This window comes from Rhincodon typus, chromosome 13, assembly GCF_021869965.1.
Source record: "Rhincodon typus isolate 14 chromosome 13, sRhiTyp1.1, whole genome shotgun sequence".
Lineage (NCBI taxonomy): Eukaryota > Metazoa > Chordata > Chondrichthyes > Orectolobiformes > Rhincodontidae > Rhincodon > Rhincodon typus.
This window is the reverse complement of record NC_063344.1, coordinates 20,594,868-20,614,427: the sequence shown is the minus strand read 5'-3', so window position 1 is coordinate 20,614,427 and position 19,560 is coordinate 20,594,868. Positions and strand designations below refer to the sequence as shown.

The 19,560-nt window shown below is 40.6% G+C and overlaps 1 protein-coding gene across 2 annotated transcripts in view; it reads right to left on the bottom strand.

The window, feature by feature from the left end:
* Positions 1 to 19,560, bottom strand: part of ccdc50a (coiled-coil domain containing 50a) — an 89,231-nt gene that overhangs the window by 54,304 nt on the left and 15,367 nt on the right. The window contains exon 1 of one of the 2 annotated variants that reach the window (XM_048604364.1): positions 9,443 to 9,590. The exons of the other annotated variant lie outside the window; for it this stretch is intronic. The gene's annotated coding sequence lies outside the window, so the exon portion shown is untranslated. Of the gene's footprint in view, positions 1 to 9,442; positions 9,591 to 19,560 lie in introns of those variants that run through there. 2 annotated transcript variants of the gene reach the window in all.

Here is a 19,560-nt window from a genome sequence, read left to right as displayed (position 1 = left end):
AGCTCCTATTGTGTTTTAGTGGAATTGTCAAAGCCAGTGCACAAACTTAGGGGCATAGCATGCTGTATAAACCAAACTTCTGAGAGTGAAGAATGAATGATTAGCCAATAGAGACAATGAAGGAGGTTAAGCATGGGAAACAATGGGGTGGAGGGAATGTGTGGAAAGAGGGTAGGTTATTCACAAGTGAAGTGTGAAGCCAAGGTAACTGTCACCACATTTAAAGGAGACTTAGACCAAAAGTTCAATTCAAATATTAAAGGTTCTGAGATTTAAAAAAAAGATAATGAGATTAAATAGCTGCGTTCAGGTGTTAGAATCAGTACAGGTACATTAACCTCTTCTTTCACCAAGATTTCAACAATTCTATCATCATGCTGCTGCAAACTGAAAAACATAGAAATAAGTTATTCTGATACACTAAATACTTGTTTATAAGTATGCTTAACACAGTAACATGTCCCATGGTGTTTTACACAGCACATGCATCTCAGTTTGGCTCAGTCTAAGTTAAAAGGTCATGGGTTCAAACCCCATTCCAGGACTTGAGCACAACATCCAGGTTCACACTGCAGCATGGCACTGTGTTGCACTGTAAAGAAAATCTCCTTTTGGAGAAGACTTTAAATCTATCCCCAATCTGTTTGCTGAAACCATATCATTCCACAGTTCAATGAAAATAAAGAACATCTTCTACCAGTTCCAGAGCTACAATTTTGTCCCAAAATCCAAACAGCTAAATATTTACTGCACTGTTGCAAAATTCTGCTGTGCACAAACTGGCTGCTGTTTTTATCTATAGATCAAAAGAAATTCATTGGCAGGGTACTGTTCCACCCAACCTCTCATCCTTCGCATTTAGAGTTCTCTTACCAGTGGAATGATACCAAACTGCAATTCTTTTAATTCTGCTATTTCTACAATTGACAACCAGCGTAAGAAAATACATCTCAATAACACAGACACACATTGCATGAAACTGAGAAAACTGGCTGAGTGCCGAAAATCTGCAATAAGCATTTAGGTAGAAAGGATACAGACAGTGATCAGATAATGCTGAGGCTCAGTTTTAAACACCTATATTTGCCTTCAGGAGTGAAATCAGGGAGGCATTCTGAACACAAAGATAATATAATTTCGTTCACCTCCACCTTGGATCTTGCATTGGCTCTCTCCTTTGATTTTTCAAAAGCTGCAGCAACAGCTTCCAATTCAACCAACCACAAAAATCAAAACAACATCTGCCTGTGCGAAACTCATTCCGAATGGAGAAGGGGCTTGGCAAAGTTTTACCACCTCTGAGCCCACTTGACATTAACAGTTCCCAAAGCCACACTCTGAACGTTACTGCACAAATGACTGGCCAGAGGAAATGGTGCATTCACTGCTGTGGGCACAGGTACAACAGTGACTTCCTGAAATAAACTAACCACAGCAATGAAGCCAGATTGATGGAACCGAGGCTCCCATCTCTCAGAATGCAAGTAGCTACGGCCAGCTAAGTTAGTGGTTTGCACAAGGATATAAAAGACTAAAAGATGCAAATAAATTTTTAAAAATTGGCAAGTAATGCTTCAGTTGAACAGAGTCCCTCTCAGATTTTATCTGGGCTTCCAGGCTCAGGGAGGATATAATGACCTGTAAAGGCATAAAGCAAAGACTCTACTTGGCTTAAGTAAGTAAATGATAACAAGCTCCAAATCCAAGTTCTTGTGGCTGAAAGTTCGTGACTGGATCACTTCCTTAAACATTGTGGCTTGGATATGCCAGTGCCTTTTTGGATGAGACTTGTAGCAGTGATGGATTTTACATGTTGAAAACCACAACATGGCTTATTGCTCCTGCTCTTAGACCAGTCATGCTATATTGAGCTACAGCAAGGTCGAAGCCTTGGAAATGCATCTGAAACAAAAAATCATTTTTAATCTTTGATGAATGTGATATTTCACAACCAGAAAACCAATGACATTCTTTCTCATGTTAACTTAGCTTCTTGTGCCATTTTTTATCTTTCTTGTTACTGAACATTTTATTTGCTACCCTATGCTTTCCGCTCTCGGTTCTACAAAGATCCCATCAGCTGTCATGCCTCTTCTTTGGCATTTGTATTTCCTGCATTTAATTGAAGGTTCACCATACTGCTTCAAGCACAGGTACTCATTTATTTGAGTACTTTAAATATGCACCCCCTGGTACATCCCCTCTGTTTTTTCCACTAGGAAATTTTCATAAGGGGTGCATAATAAGTGTGCTTGCTGGCCACATTATTTTAAAAAATGTTCAACAGATTTTCCTTAAATAAGTCATTGGAAGGTATGGAGAATAAGATTTGTGGATGATTGTTCCAGTCTTTATTTTTATGAAGGAATTAGCAAACAAATTAGAGGTGTGTGAAGTATAAGCTGTTGGGTGTGAACTCACTGAGCTCAATTACTTTTGGGATGAATCTGCAGCTTAGAAATATTTAATTGTCCATTCAAAATTTTATGCATGCAGTCAGCCAGAGAGCTTTTCTTCAGTTCTGGAGACTGTGTTCCAATTTAGCGCCATAACCAACTGTGAGACACAGGTATCTCGCAAGAAACTGTAATAACATCTGATGCCCTTCATTGAATATTCTTGAGGAGGATAACGTTTTCTTGCAGTGTACAGGTCAGATGTGGCTCCACTGTTCTTAGAGCATGGCTAAACAAGTGCAGAAGAATAACATTTATTTTATCGTAGTCAAAGAGTGAATGAAAGGTCCATTTCATAAACTCAACCACCTTGAATGTTTGAAAATCACATGTTGACTTTGTATGCTAATTAATTTGGATGTGGATCTTTAGTATCAATATCCTGAAAGCAACACCTCATCACATTCTTTGCTCTTTCCTCCAAACAAGTTGCACTGGAATAAGAAATGGCCATTTAGTCCCTGGAGCTAGATCAACCTTTCAGTTAGATGATATTGACCTGTATCACAATCCCATTCCTCCACCCTTTACCCAGCAGCAATCTAACTAATCTTAGTCTTGAGAGTTACAACTGACCATCTGAATAACAGCCTTCTAACTCAAGGTAATGCAAATCAAATTTGGAACTTGTTATCATTTATTACTTTAAGCCGTGTGGAATCTGTGCTATATGCCTTGATAGGTCATTATATCCTACCTGATTCTAGAACTTCAGATTAAATCTGAGTGAGAGTCTATTCAACTAAAACATTACTTCCTAATTTTTAAAAATTTATTTGCATCCGTTAGTCTTTTATAGCCTTGTGAAAGCCACTAACTTAGCTGGCCTTAGCTACATTCATTCTAAGAGATGGGCAGTGATTGGAGCCTCAGTTCCATCAATCTGGCTTCATTGTTATGGTTAGTTTATTTCAGGAAGTCACTGTTGTACGCTGTCCACATCAGTGAATACACCATTTCCTCTGCCCAGCTGCTTGTGCAGTAACGTTCCATGTGTTGTACTGGAAACTGTTAATGTAGAGGTGGTAAAAATTTTCCAAGCCCCTTCTCCATTTAGAATGAGTTTCGCACAGACAGATGTTGTTTTGATTTTTGTGGTCAGTTGACTAGGAAGCTGTTGCTGCAACTTTTGAAATAAATCAAGGGAGACAGCCAATACTAGATCCAAAATGTAGGTGAACACGATATTATCTTTGTGTCCAGAGTGCCTGCCTGATTTCACTCCTAAAGGGTAATACAGATGCTGGGCTGGGGCTGATTTCTGCTCGAAGTTGCCAAGAAAAGAGAATTCATCACGTATAATATGTGTGAAGTCTTCAGTCACTCGAACAATGCATTATCTTGGCCTCGCTGAGCTTGGGCTATGCGGAGTAAACTTCGATGTCAAGAACTATAAAGCACAGGTGGTTAGAGTCTGGTGGTAAAAGAAATCACCAATGAATTAAAGCAGTTTTTATTTTGCATGCAAATTAATGCTAGTGTCACTAGATCCCTTTGCACAACCACAAATTTACTTGAGAGTTGCCAAAGGACACTCTTCCTCCTCAACAGGGCAAATCCAGCTTACTTCAGGATGGCTGCAGGTACATGTGCCCACAACACTGAGTAGCAGCATCATGCAGACCACACTTTGGCAATAAACAAAAACGGCTTATAACACCAACATAATGGTATGAGTCAGACTTTTCCTTACAGATCAGTTATATTGTGTTAATCAAACTTGTTCACTCACTTTCATTAAGTGCAGGAAAACATTGGTGGAAGAAAGATTTAGATTACCATAGCCCTTTCTCATCATCAGGACGCCCTAACACTTTGTTTATAAATGTTTTGAAACATAGTTCCTGCTGTGAAGTAGGAAACACAGCAGTGAATTTGTGCCTAGCAGGACTGACGTAAGTGACCAAGCAATGTGTGTAAGTAATGTAATTGAGTGATTAGAAGACTGGAGAGACTTCATTACCTTATTCAAAATAGTACCACTGGATTTTTTTTATATTGACCAGGGACAGCAGATGTGGGTCAGTTTAAAGTCTCATCTGAAATGCAGTAGCACCAACAGCACTGAGGAAGCTCTGCACTGTCACTCCAGATTTATGCTCTAATCTCTGGAGTGAATTTCAACTCACAAGCTGAATGAAGAGACAAGAATTGTTTAGTAAACATTACTTTTCTTGTATTTGGATTGACCCCCAAAATAAGGAACACCATAATTATATTGTAATTTCTATAATATCCATTCTGTTTTATTGTACTTATTGATAATTTATGAATAAAGCATAATTTTTCAATAAAAGACAGTGCAACAACTGAGCCATGTCTGACACAGCATCCAGTCAATAATTCAATTACACTCTTGGTCATACTTGTACAGGCCAGTACGGCAGACGCGTTTATCTATCGGATCTGGTCAACTACCAGAGATACAAATGTCACTACTGTTTTCAGCATCTCTTTAAAAATGGATTCACCTGTCACTTCGACAGATGAACGTGCCAAACAAAAATGATTGCTCAACAGTCCAAATTGACACTGCCTCATGTACAACATTGTACCAAGTCTCAATTCATATAATTGATTGAATTCACCTCACAATGGATGCATAAGAACCACTGGCTCCATGCCATGCTTGCTTGCCCTGAAGACACACCACTCTTCAAATACTGAAGTCCCTCGATAACAACGGCTTCTCCATTTGTGTATGTCCAGGATCGATTTCCCTATGTTCCGTGACCTTATAGGTTTATAAAATCGTAAGGGGCATGGATAGGATGAATAGACAAGTTCTTTTCCCCAGGATAAGGGAGTCCAAAACTGGGGGGGCATAAGTTTAAGGTGAGAAGGGAAAGATTTAAAAGGGACTGAAATGCAACCTTTCCGCACAGAGGGTGGTGCATGTATGGAATGAGTTGCCAGAGGAAGTGGTGGAGGCTGATACAATTACAACATTTAAAAGGCATCTGGATGATATATGAATAGGAAGGGTTTAGAGGGGCATGGGCCAAATGCTGGCAAATGGGACGAGATTTATTTAGGATATCTGGTCAGCAAGGATGAGTTGGACCAGAAGGTCTGTTTCTGTGCTGTACAACTCTATGACTCTAAGATCCAGTTTGCAAGCTCTGAGGTTGGTTTTGGGTTGTTCTTATATCTAAATTCAGGGCATGTCATGTCACAGGTTCCCATGGCTGATTGGAGATTACTGCTTTGGTATCCAGGAACTAAATGACTAGCCCACTGGATCTGAGCTTTGATAAGCACAAACTCAATACCAGTTCTACAGCACTTTGCAAGAACCTCACTCTACATTTAGTAAATAGCTGTCAGACAACGAAGATGGAATACTTCCGACTGCTTTATGTATGGCCAGTAGGTTGTCCAAATCTCTCAGTCAAAGAAGTGATGCAAGAACCACTGTCTGATAGAGTTGGCTTTTGGTCTGAATCAGACTCCATGCTCTTTCCAAAGTCTGACTGCGAGCTGTAGAATGCTAAGTTGGCTTTTACAGGTGAAGGCTGGTTTGTCATCCAGCATTATGGCATACTGAACGGAGAGACATCTTGCTAATTTTCTCTGTCAAAGAGAAACTCATGCCTGTTGGGAACTGATTGCCAGCTGACGAGATGAAGGTATCACACCATTAATTTTGGGGTCACAGCCCGTTTGTGGACTTTCGTGTTGAGCCTGTAGGATGTTTTTATGTATCAAGCTGATCAGTTTTCTTTTTAATCTATTCACAGGATGTAGGCATCGATGGCTGGGCCAGCATTTATTGCCTATCCCTAATTGCCAAGACGGCAGTTAAAAGTCAACCACATTGCTGCTGGTCTGGAGTCACGTAAAGGTTGCACCGGATAAGGATAGCAGTTTTGTTTCCTAAAAGGACATTAGTGAACCAGATAGGTTTTTCTGACAATCAACAATGGTTTCATGGTAATTATTAGACTCTTAATTCCAGATTTTTATTGAATCCAAATTCCACCATCTGCCTTAGCAGGATTCAAATTCAGGTCCCCTGAACATTACTTGGGTCTCTGAATTAACAGTCTAGTGATAATGTCACTAGGCCATCACCTACGCCACTGGTCCTGCCACCAGCAGTTCTTCATCTTAGTTTTGGCCTGCAACCGATGTTTTCGACAACAGTATCTTCTGCCCCTTGCAAGAGATTTGCCAATGTACAAGATCAGTGAGCATCTTGCACAGGAAATCCCAGACTTCAGCCAATTCAATTCACTTCTTGTGGTGTCAAGAAACAGCTGAAAATACTGAAAACCACTTCGGCCATATGTTCCAAAAACTTTTCATCAACAGCACCAAAGACTTGGGCTCCAAAACTTGTCACATCCCTAGGCAAACCATTTCAGTATAGCTACAACATTGGCATCTGCCCAACAACGTGGAAAATCACCCACATATATCCTCTGGACAAAAAGCAGAGAAAAATTTAACTGCCCTATCATTCTACTGTTGATCACCATCAAAGTCATGAAAGGGCTCATCCACAGTGCTATCAAGCAGCACCTACACAGCAAAAATATGCTCAATGACTCACAGTTTGAGATCCACCAGGACCACTCAGCTCCTGGCCTCATAACAGCCTCAGTTCAAACATGGACAAATGAACTGATGTGTGGAGGTAATGCGAGAATGACTGTTTTTGATATCAAGGCCACATTTAGCACTGAGATAAGGAAAAATTTCTTTGCTAAAGGGGTAGTGAACCTGTGGATTTGTCCATCCAGGAGGCTGTGGAGGCCAAGTCACTGAATATATTTAAGAAAGTAAACAATAAATTTCTAGATTTTAAAGGTCTCAAGGAATATGAGAAGAAAGTGGAAATACATCATTGAGATAGAGGATCAGCCAAAATCTTACTGAATGACAAAGCATGATCAAAGAGCAGAATTGCCTTTGCCTGCTCCTAGTTCCTATGTTTCCATATTTTAATTTGACAGAGCATGGCCCTAGCAAAACTGCAGTTAATGGGAATCGGGGGAAACTCTCTACTGATTGGAGTCATTCCACGCACAAAGGGAGATGATTATGGTTGCTGGAGGCCAGTTATCTTGGCTCTAGAACATCTTTGCAGGAGTTCATCAGGGGAATATCTAAGCTGCAACGACCATCAGCCACCATCATTAGGTCAAAACTGAGGATGTTTGCTGACAATTGTATAATGGTCAGCACCATTCATGACTCCATAGATATAGATGCAGTCCATGTCCAAATATAGTAAGACCTAGACAATGTTGAAGTTTGGGCTTCAAAGTAGCAAGTAGTATTCGTGCCACACAAGTGCCAGGCAATGACTATCTCATTACCAACATCTGGGGAATTATCTTTCACCAGAAACAGAACTGAAATGAAGGTGATCAAATTCATCATTAAACAAAAGAGATTTTGAGGGATTTTTTTTCAGGTGGATACAAAGGCAGAAAGGCAGAGATGCAGGTCCCCAATTGTACTGTTACTATATCTAAGCTCTAAACTTTAGACAGCTGGAGACATCGAAAAGGTGGAACAGAAGCTTAAGAGATGCAAAGGAATTCAGAACTGTAACAGTGGGGCATGCACGGTGGCATATGTGACTTGAAAGGTTTAGTTTGAATAATAAGGAGATTTCCATTGGCTGAAGCATCTTTAACCGGGGATATATGTGATTGACAAGGGTTCCAAAGGTGACATCAGCAAAAAACAATTTTTACGGAGCAAATTGTTGTGATTTGGAATGCACTGTCTGAAAGGTGGGCATGGAACCAGATTCAACAGTAATTTTCAAAAGGCAATTGGATAAATACTTGAAAGAGAAAGAAGATTCTACCTTTGGGCGACTATCTGTGTGGAGTTTGCACGTTCTCCCCGTGTCTGCGTGGGTTTCCTCTGGGTGCTCCGATTTCCTCCCACAGTCTAAAGATGTGTAGGCCAGGTGAATTGGCCATGCTGAATTGTCCATAGTGTTCAGGGATGTGTAGGTTAGGTGGGTTATGGGGATGGGTCTGGGTGGGATGCTACGAGGGTCAGTGTGGACTTGTTGGGCCGAAGGGCCTGTTTCCACACCATAGGGATTCTATGATTCTACGTGGGCAAAGGAGGAACAGTGTGGAACTAACTGGACTGCTCTTCGAAAGACTCACACAGGCTTGAGGGCTGAATGGCTTCCTTCTGTGTTGTGCTTTTCTTTAAGAAGTTGTAGTGCCAGGACAGGACTGTGATCAGCGTTACAGACATCGAAAGAGCAATTTAGAGATTTATTTACAAAACCAAAAAAAAGATGAGTTTAATATTCTGAGGAACTAGTGGAAGACTGTGATGCCAGAAGTAGGTGGAGCACAGATCTCCACCTGGGCTGGGATCAATGTCAATGATATAGATAGTAGAGCCTGGGAGAACAAGGCACGATAACTGTAGTATAGGAATGAGCTCTTTGGTTTTTTTCCCCAGTCTCAAAAAACGTTACACCTGTGCACAGTATTTGGATGATTTATGCTTACAGAATTTTACTGCACAGAAAGCCATTTACTCCATCATGACTGTGTTAATTCTCAAAGGCTCCATTTGCTTTCATTTTCTCAATATTCATCCAAAAATCCCTGGAAATATTTAACTTCTTTCTTTAAAAAACTAATCTGCATTGTTTTGTCCACTTCTTGATAGTCCCGACATGTCCTAACCACCTCTTTCTGTTAAAAATAACTCGTCCTTTATTCTTCAGAACACCTTTAGCTTCTGCTTAGGCTGTACCAGTTAATTGCCTGAAAATAATGTAATGTCTGCACTCTTGTCAGTGAATATTAAAAGATTGGATAACTTCATAACTACATCTGAGGGATGATAAGAGAGGACATTCTTTGAAACCCTAGACTTGTGCCCCAATTCCACGTGATCAGACATCACTATGACATAGCTTCATTACCCCGCTCCATAAGAGTTATTTTACAGAACACCATTTAACCCTAAGCATTAAACTCTTAAACCCCACTTACCCCACACCCCTCTTTAGCTGGAGGAATGAATCTCAAACAGCATTCTCAGCTCTTTTGGGAGGATGCATGTGCTTCCTTCTCACTGTCTGGAAGGGTGAGCAAAGGTGGAGTGGGATGATAGAGTTCCTGAGTTCTGCTTGCCTGCAGAGAAACTATCAGAAAATACAACTGCATCATCATTGTGGATTGATCAGTTGAAATTACTTGACTAAACAAAATCCATTATAATTCTGTACAACTCAATCAGTTCTCTTAACCTTCTGTGTTCAATTGAAAAGTGACAAGGGCTTCAGTTTCTTTGGGTTCCATGCAGACAAAGGGCTTGGAAAAGTTTTACCAAACCAGTTTGGGATTCACCTAACCAGTCCACCCGACATTAACAGTTCCCAAAGTCACTCTGGGAAGGTTACTCAACAAGTGACTGGCCAGAGGAAGTGGGTGTGTTCACTGCTGTGGGCAGTATTACAACAACGACTTCCTGAAATAAAACAACCACTGCAATGAAGCCAGATTGATGGAACTGAGGCTCCCATCACTGCCCATCTCAGAATAAAACCAGCTAAGACCACCTTAATCAGTGGTTTTCACAAAGTTGTAAAAAAACTAAGGATGCAAAAAGCAAAAAAAAGTGAGGACATGATCCTTCAGTTGAACAGCAACCCATTCAGTTTCTATCTGGAGTTGTGGGATCAGTCTGGACATTACAGCTTAGAAATGTTAGACTGATTTTGCATGGAGTGCAGTACAGATTCTTCTGGAGCTTCAAAAGCAAAATTATGAGAAGCAGTTAACTGAACATGATTTGTATTCGTTTGAGCTTAGAATGTGATCTGAGATGTTTGAAATGATAAGCGACTTGCTTGGTTGACTTCAGAGTAAGATTTTCATCAATTAAGGAAATCCACATACAAGAAGTGCAATCTTACAGTTAGAGCAGGTCTATTCAAGAGTGAAATCAAAAACACTATTCCCACTAGAATGTGGCAATTCTGATCATCTTCCTGCCTAAAAGCCTCAGATTCTGGTAGTTGACAAAAAACTTTCAAGTCTTGAGTTTTTTGTTGACCAGGGACATCAAGGAAATGAGGCACAAACTGAACAACAGAACAGACTCGAAATGCTAAATGACCTTTCAGTTCTCACATACCATCCATGATTCTATCAGTAAATGTGCTGCCCATAATAGAACAGAGCAGATGGGTAACTAGTCACACACGGCTCAACACTATTTACTCAAAACCACTGGGCTGACAGTGGTTCAGAAGGATGTCAAATTATTAGTAAGAGATTATCAGCAGCCTATGCTAGGTCAGAATTGGATTTTGATGCAATAACTCACAGAGTCGAATCATGCATCAATCCTTACAGATATAATTTTGGATATTCCTCTGGAAAAGAGCTGGCGCCTATGGAACTGTACACACTGAGTTAAAGAGCATCTATAGAGGAAGGAAAAAATGTGAAACAGCCATAAAGGTTAAGAGTATCTTCATTCTGTAATGAGAAAGAATCTGAGAGAACCAATTGCCCAGGTGTAGTCAATAACAGATTTAGTGACTTGGGAAGTTGTACTCGCCACTACCACTCTGCTCATATAGTCATAAATCTCTCTGCCAATCTTCAAACGGATGCCTATCTCCTTTTGATGCTCTCTGTACTGATTGGTATGCACGGTCACTAAAAATACAAGCTGTACGTCTGAGTGCAATTTTTGGGTTGTATTTCCTGCATTGGTCAACCTTGAAGCATATGAAATAAAATTACAATTACCTGAAACAGAAAAAACAGCAGGAAATTGTCTGAGATAACAAGGTGTAGAACTGAATGAACACAGCAGGCCAAGCAGCATCAGAGCATCCCGCTTTACACCTTGTTATCTCAGATTCTCCAGCATCTGCAGTTCCTACTATCTCAGGAAGTTGTCTGAATCAGCTGTCACACATTTCAAAGTTCAAATCAAAGCTAGAGTTTCCACAGCCAAAACTAGGCATAGCATCTGTTCCTGTCTCCTTCACATATCTTAATTTCAGAAACAACGTTTGTATTTTCCCACCTATCTCCAAACCAAAAATTAGCAATTACAAAATGTAGTATAGATCCTCAACAATCTTCTGTACTCACCCATATGACAATTACATGACGTTAGATATGAAGCACAGCAAAAGTTTAGATACACCATTCCTAACCCAATTGCACAAATGGAAGGATCAGTGATAAAACCAACACAAGATCAGTCACTGCATCCAATCACAAGCCTCATTTTAATGCCAAAGAATTGCTAAACTAAAAGAGACCAAGGTCAATCTAATTCACCACTGTGTGGCATTTAAAAAATATTGTAAGATATGGGCTTCACTGATAAGGCCAGAATTTATTGCCAGCCCCTAAGTAGAGTCATAGAGCTGTACAGCATAGAAATAGACCCTTTGGTCCAACTTGTACATGCTGACCAGATATCCTAAATTAATCTAGTCCCATTTTCCAGCATTTGGCCATATCCCTCTAAACCCTTCCTATTCATATATACATCCAGATACTTTTTACATGTTGTAATTTTACCAACCTCCACCACTTCCTCTGGTAGCTCATTCCATACACGCACCACCCTCTGCGTGAAAATGCTGCCCTTAGATCCCTTTTAAATCTTTCCTCTCTACTTTAAATCTATGCCCTATAGTTCTGGACTCCCTGAACCCAGGGAAAATTCTTGGCTATTCACCTTATCCATACTCCTCATGATTTTATAAACTTCTACAAGGTCATCCCACAGCCTCCGATGCTCCAGGGAAAATAGCCCCAGCCTAGTGAGCCTATCCCTATAGATCAAACCCTGGCAACATCCTTGTAAATCTTTTCTGAACTCTTTCAAGTTTCACAACATCCTTCCTGTAGCAGGGAGACCAGAATTGAACACAGAATTCCAAACATGGCCTAACCAAGGTTCTATACAGCTGCAACACGATCTCCCAACTCCTATATTCAGTGCACTAACCAATAAAGGCAAGCGTACCAAATGCCTTCTTCACTATCCCATCTACCTGCGACTTTACTTTCAACTTTGATCTTGAAAAGGTGACAGTGAGATGCCTTCTTGAACTGCTGCAGTACATCTGATGTTGTGTTACCCAGTGTTATTAGGGAAGAATTCCAGTCAAGATTTTAACGTAGCGACAATGAAGGAGCAACATATTGTTCCAAGTCAGGATGGTGGGTAGGTTGGAAAGGAGCTGGATGGTCGTGGTGCTCCCTTGCACATGATGAATTTGTCTTTCTAGGTCATACAGGTCATGGGTTTTGAAGGTGCTGTTGAAGCAGGCATGGGAAGTTGTTACAGCGCATTCTGTAGGTGACACGCTGCTGCTTACTGCGCATTGGTGGTGGAGGGCATGAATGTCAAGGGTTTTGGATGGAATATGGTGGTACACGTGTAACAACAATGGAGCTAGTGACCATTCATAGAGATCTATCTCTATCAAGGAATCTACAACAGACTCAGACAGGAGGGGAGGAAAACCATCAATGATCAACAGTGCCGGTAAACAGAGGTCCAACAACACATATTTTTCCCAAAGCACAGTCATATCACAATATAATCATATGTATCAGTTAACTGCACCTGCTTTAAAATACTGGGATTCAACAGGAAACTGTTGAAAGCTGTACTTTTTTTTAAAAGAAACATTTTGCGAATTTGACTCAGTTTGTTTCCACAAAGAAAGGAGCTACATAAATGCTTACTCAGCTAAGATAAGATTGTGATCAAATTTAGAAAGCTCTTTCTCAAAACAAAATTATTGAAATTAGTTTGACACAACACTTTGGGAATTTTGAACAATTCATTTTTGGATGCATGTAGTAATCTCTGCACAAGTAAGCACAAAGCTACCCCACCCCCATATACAATCCTATTATTTTTGGTTTTCTTTTCAGTCAGAATCAATTTCTGGAAGTGCATTTTTTTTGATGACTTCTGACTTATCATTACTCTGATTTACCCCTACTTTGATTTGTTCTCTTTTTCCAACAGTCAACTGTTCTCCCATTCACTGACACATATTGGATAATGGATTTTCACCATTACCATTCTCCAGTGCCTCTGGAAAACAGTCATCTATACACAAGACAATTCAACTGACAGTATTACACCAAGTCTGGCATGTAGTTGGTATTAGGCTCACAGCATAGCAATTGGGGAAGGACCTTTAATCATTTATCTACACTGCCTGTTCTTACCCCCGATAAACCTGCACTAAGGTCCAATGTACCTACTACCTCATTTGAACCTGGTTCAGTTCTGACCTAAAAGGTTCAGGTCCTTATGGAAAAGGCAGTTTTACTTCATTAAATCCTGGAATATACCTCCAACTCGATAAAGTGGTCCAATCACGGTGTTTTTGGAAACTAGGCCCACTGCTAATACAGTGAAAAACATATTTCCTTCACAACCATCAAAATTTTGTGAATTTTTTGGATCAGTGAATTCCTTCTTAGTCAGTCGTTCACTAAACCAGTTGAGTGAAGCACTGCACAATGCAAAGGGTTATGTTACAGAACTAGTAATGCAGAAAACATAAGGTCAAATCATGACAGTCTGAGAATTTAAATGAAGTTCTGCAAAAAAATACTTGTGTCAAAGTGACCATGAAGCTGTCAGATTGTTATAAAAACCCAAATAGTTCAGTGATGGAAACCATCCATCCTTATCCACACTGGGTATGTGTGTAATTCAGTGGTTGTCTCTTAATTGCTTTCCAACATGCAGCTCCATCATTCACTAGCCGTTCAAGACAGCAGCTTACAACTGCTTTCACAAGGCAGCTAAGGATGGTCAATATATATGTCAGTCTTGCCAGTATCATCCACATCCCAAGACTGAATATTAACAACAGAAATCAAATCAATGTGTCCACTAATTTGGTTATATCGTAAGCTGCAGACACTAGGAGATCTTCAGTGCTTTCATATAAGAGTAATCTACCAAAGTGCCACAACACAAAAGAGCTTTGTAAATCTCTCAGCACATGAAACTTGAGCAGCACAATCCAAGTGAAACTGCTGCTCCTTTCTGCACAGGTCAGCTCGCCAGAATTTGGTATTGGCCCAGGGGTTGCAAATGGAACATTCTTGCATTCTATAGTTGGTACATTGTTCAAAATCACTTCAATCATCACAGGTACATTTTCAAGCCATTTTTAGACATACGACACCCAATCTTGCACAGAACACTGCATCACTGACCCATGAGTATGATCAGACAAGGCTAGAATGAATACCAGTCATGGAAATCCACCGGTGCGACATTACAAGGGCAAAGGACGTGTACCATAATAAAAAGAAGCAAAATACTGCAAATTCTGGAACAAAAATAATACTGGAGAAACCCAGCAAGTCTGGCAACAACTGTGGAGAGACAGAGTTACTGATTCGAGTCCAGTATGACACTCCTTCAGAAGTATCACCTAGTAACAGGCCATTCAGTCCAAATGTTCAATGTCGGTCTTCATGCCCACACAGGCTTCCTTTTCACACTATGAGCCTCCCATCTTATCTTTATATTCCCTTCTCCGTTGTAGCTCATCAAATCTTCCCCATAAAGGCATCTGGGCTGTTTGTCTCTGTGCTTGTTTAAATACTTATTCCATATTTATTTAAATTCCATATTGTCACCACTTCTGAGCAAAGTGGTTTTCTGAATCTCATACTGAATTCATTAGTGACTGGTTAGGTGGACTGGCTATGCTAAATTGTTCTTTGGAAATTTAGTGCAGACTCGATGGGCCAAATGGCCTCTTTCCGCATTGTAGGGATTTTATGATTCATTCCACAAGTGGAAAGTTACTCCACATGTACACGCAATTTTAAAGATCTCAATCACAGCATTCCATAGATTGCTGTCCAAATTCAGCTGCAAGTCAACTAGTGCTGAAACTATAGGTTCAATCTGCAGTCCAAGATTTCAGCATAAAGAACAAAGCTGACAACTGAGTGGGGTACGGAGAAATGCTGCACTATCAGAGATACCACTGCTTAGGTAAACCAAAACACCGCAATGCCTTTCCTCTAAGGTCAGCATTAAAGCTTCCATAGCACTATTTCTGAGAATGGCAAGGGAGGGCCAAGTACCCCAGATGACCAACAGCTATATGGTTGCTGGGAGGTTCTGCTAATCGGCGTTAACAATGCGGAAGACAACCATGGCACACACCTTAGAGGTCCTCACAGTGAAGAAAATATTTAGGGGGAACATGGATGGGGACTTGGCAATATTCATTTGTTAATCAACATCACTTGAAAGATAGCAGGAACTGCAGATGCTGCAGAATCTGAGATAAAAAGGTGTAGACCTGGATGACCACAGCAGACCAAGCAGCATCAGAGGAGCAGGAAGGCTGACGTTTCGGGTGTCATCCGTGGGTGCTCCAACAGTGGCCACATGGCCAATGGTGGCGGGCACATTGTGGGGAAGGTCCTGGGTAGGGTTTCCGAAGAAGGGTCTAGGCCCGAAACATCAGCCTTCCTGCTCCTCTGATGCTGCTTGGCCTGCTGTGTTCATCCAGCTCTACACCTTGTTATCACTTGAAAGATATTATCTGCTCATTGTGACATTTGTGTCTGTGGAAGCTTGCTGTGTGCAAATTGGCTGCCAGTTTTAATCCATCACAGTGTAACAGCAAAGATGACTTTTGGCAATAGTGCGGACCTTTAATGAACCTGCGCCTGGTGTAGCTTGTACAGTTTTGGTCTACATTCCTAAGGAAAGAAATAGTTATCTTGGAGAGAGTGGTTCACAAAGGTTCAAAGGTTCATCAGTTGATTCCTGGGATAAAAAGACTGTTCCACGAGGAGGGATTGAATAAACAGATTCATATTCTCTGGAATTGAGAAGAATGAAACATGGTCTGAAGGGACTTGACAGGGTCAATGCTCAGAGGAGATTTCCCCTGGCTAGACAGTCTACAACTAGAGGGCATAGTTTCACGATGATCATTTCAGATGGATTGAGAATCCTTGAATTATCTACACCAGAGAGCTGTGAAACATGGAGTATTTTCAAGGCTATGGTTGGTACCTTTGAAGGAAATCAAGGGAGAATGTGCAAACTCCACACAGGTGGTCACCCAAAGCTGGAATCAAATCCAGGTCTCTGGCACTGTTAGGCAGCAGTGCTAGCCACTGAGCCACCATTAAATGCTGGACTCTGTTTTGAGGCTTGAGTGCATAGGGTGATTGAGCATGCTGGCATGCCAACTGCTGCATATCGTTAAAGGGAAGCCAATTGTTAGGACATACAGCCTACATAGCTGGCATCAGATAGAAGCAGCTTCTGTCCAAAAATACAAGGCCCTTAACCTATTTTTCTAATCATCCTGTTCAGAGATGTAATTCTACACCTCTAGAGCAGGTGGGACTTGAAACCAGTCTCTCGATCCAGAGATAGGGATGCTATCACTGCACCACAAGAGCCTTAGTTATCACAAGCATCTGGTTTAGATCACTCCTAAACCATGTGCACTCAATATAAACATTATTGATAATAACTTCCCCACTCTTTAAATGTTGATAAAAATTGCTTTTTATCCCACACATGAATTGCACTTAATCTGCCTCAAGAGTCACAACTCAGCAGGTGTTATCCTGAAATCTAATTGCTTTAGGTTCTTTTTAATTCAGAACCAATTTTAGGTTGCTTATTTGCACACCTCCATTGGCAAATGGCCAAGAAAAATCCCAAAGTGCATTCTTTAAAAATTCATTGAGCTGTGCACACAGACACTGAGATATGAGATGCTTAATAGTCTTGACAAGATGGCTATGGAAGTTAAATTCCCTCGTGGGTCAGTTCAGAACTAGAGGTCACAGTTTTAAAATTAGAAGTCATCTTTTTCGGGTAAAGATTAGGAGTTTTTTTTTCTCTCCCTGAGCATTTAGATACTTTGGAACTCTTTGGTTCAGAAGGCAGTGCAATATTAAATATTTTAAGACACAGGTGGCTACATTCTTGTTAGGTGAAGTAATCAAGGGTGACCAGAAGTAGATGGGAATGTGGAATTCAAAACATGCAGATCAGCCATGATCTTATTGAATGGCAAGCAGGCACAAGCGAGCCAAATGGTCTACTTCTGCTTTTAATCCACATGTTTCTTCTCTGGATGTGTACATTGCTATCCATCCTGAGTTTCTCTTGAGAAAGTGCAGGTGGGCTGCTTTCTTTAACTGCTCAGACCATCTGATAAAGATACTCACACTGAGCTGTTTGTTAGGCAATTCCATCAAACTGATGAGGGCATAATAGAGTGTGAAAATTTCATTTTAATACATGATACTTTGTTCAAGGATTTGGCACATTATGGGTTGATAATCCTCAACTGTTCAGAAATACCAGTCCATGTTGGGAAACCAAGTGTACGGAACTGGGTATTAGACAGGTTAGTTCTGGGATCAGGGCTAATAGCTTGTTTGGTGAGCAGTCTGCTCAGTTTCCACTGAACAAATCAAAGCATGTTCAGTTTGGACAGTCAGAACCGCCTGATGCAGGAATGTGTCACTACGTTGGTAAACAGGTTGGGAGTGTCTGGGGAGGAAATCACAATGGAGGAGAACCTGACACGTTTTCAGGGAGACAGGATAACTGTGCACCTAACTGTTCTACACCTGACTGAAGACTTGCTATCCACAAGCTTTACTCACCATCTAATCCCATGCTGCCCATCCTGGGAATGTTTGATGGGCACATTATCAAAGGAGCTTTACTTTCAAATTCTTTTCAGTTTAAACAAGTTGAGGGAACCTCAGCCTATATCTAAGGTGGTGCTGTACCTGCCCTGGGGGCATTTAATGGGGATAGTGTAGAAGGAGCTTGACTTCTCATTTAAAACAGTCGAAGGAGCTTTACTTTTAGTTTATAAGAGTAGAAAGTGACCATCCCCGTAGATTAAAACAATCTCAAGACTTAAGACTGAACTAGTGTAAAAAAATTTTTAAATGTTTACATTTTCTCCTTTCCCCAACTAGGTCACTTGTTAAAAATATGGGGTTGTTCATTTAAAACAGAGATGTGATGAATTTCTTTTTCTACAGTTAAATTTTGAGGACTCTTCCTGAAAAGATAGTACAAAAAGAGTCTTGAATGCTTTTAAGGCAATGGTGGATGGATGTTTGGTAAGCAAGGAGATGATAATTAAAAATGTATCAGAAGAGTGTTTAACTACTGCAATAATGAAATTTAGTTTTTCAAAAAAGAATCCAACATTGTAACTGACCTCATTTCACAACAGGACTTGTACACTGGATGGTAGAATTTTGGTAGTCTCTTGTGCAAACCACAGATACTAAACAAATTGCTAATTTTAAAGCAGAGATAGAGAGATGTGTTAATATTAAAAGGAGTATGGAGCAAAAGCAAGCAAAAGGAGTTAGGTCACCAATCAATCAAGACATCATTGAATGGCAGAACAAATTAGCTGGGTGGGTGCAGCTACAATAACACCCCAGAATCAAGACCTCATCAAGGACACTGCAGCCTGTTTGACTGGCACTCAATCCATAACCTTCTACATCACTCCCTTCATCATTAACACACAGGGACAGGATCTGTACCATCTACAAGATGCATTGCAGAAGTTCACCCAGATTTTTCAACACCATCTTCAAAAACCACAACCACCACCATCTAGGAGGATGAAAGTAGCAGATACATGGGAACAGCACCAGCAGCAAGTTCCCCTCCAAACCACTCACCGTTGATTGAGTGAAGGAATGGTAATATATTTCCCAACTTGCTGGAGCTCCTTCCACATTAAAATGTGTGCCTGACATCCCGAGGACTGCAGCAATTCACAATCTTCCCCAGGGCTGTTAGAGATGGGCAATAAAATCCAGATAACATTGTGACTTCCACATTCCATGGAAGAATATTTTTAAAAATCTGAAGGATTAAGTGTCCTCTGCCTGTTACTATGAAACTTCAGTGAGGTTAACCTCAAGAATGATGAGCTCAGGTGGTACACTGGATTACAGTCACCAAATGGCATTGTTTTTGAACACAGAGGAGAATAAGTGGCCATGAGCCAATCTAAAGCCATTCTGAATAATGAGATAGTAGGAACTGCTGATGTTGG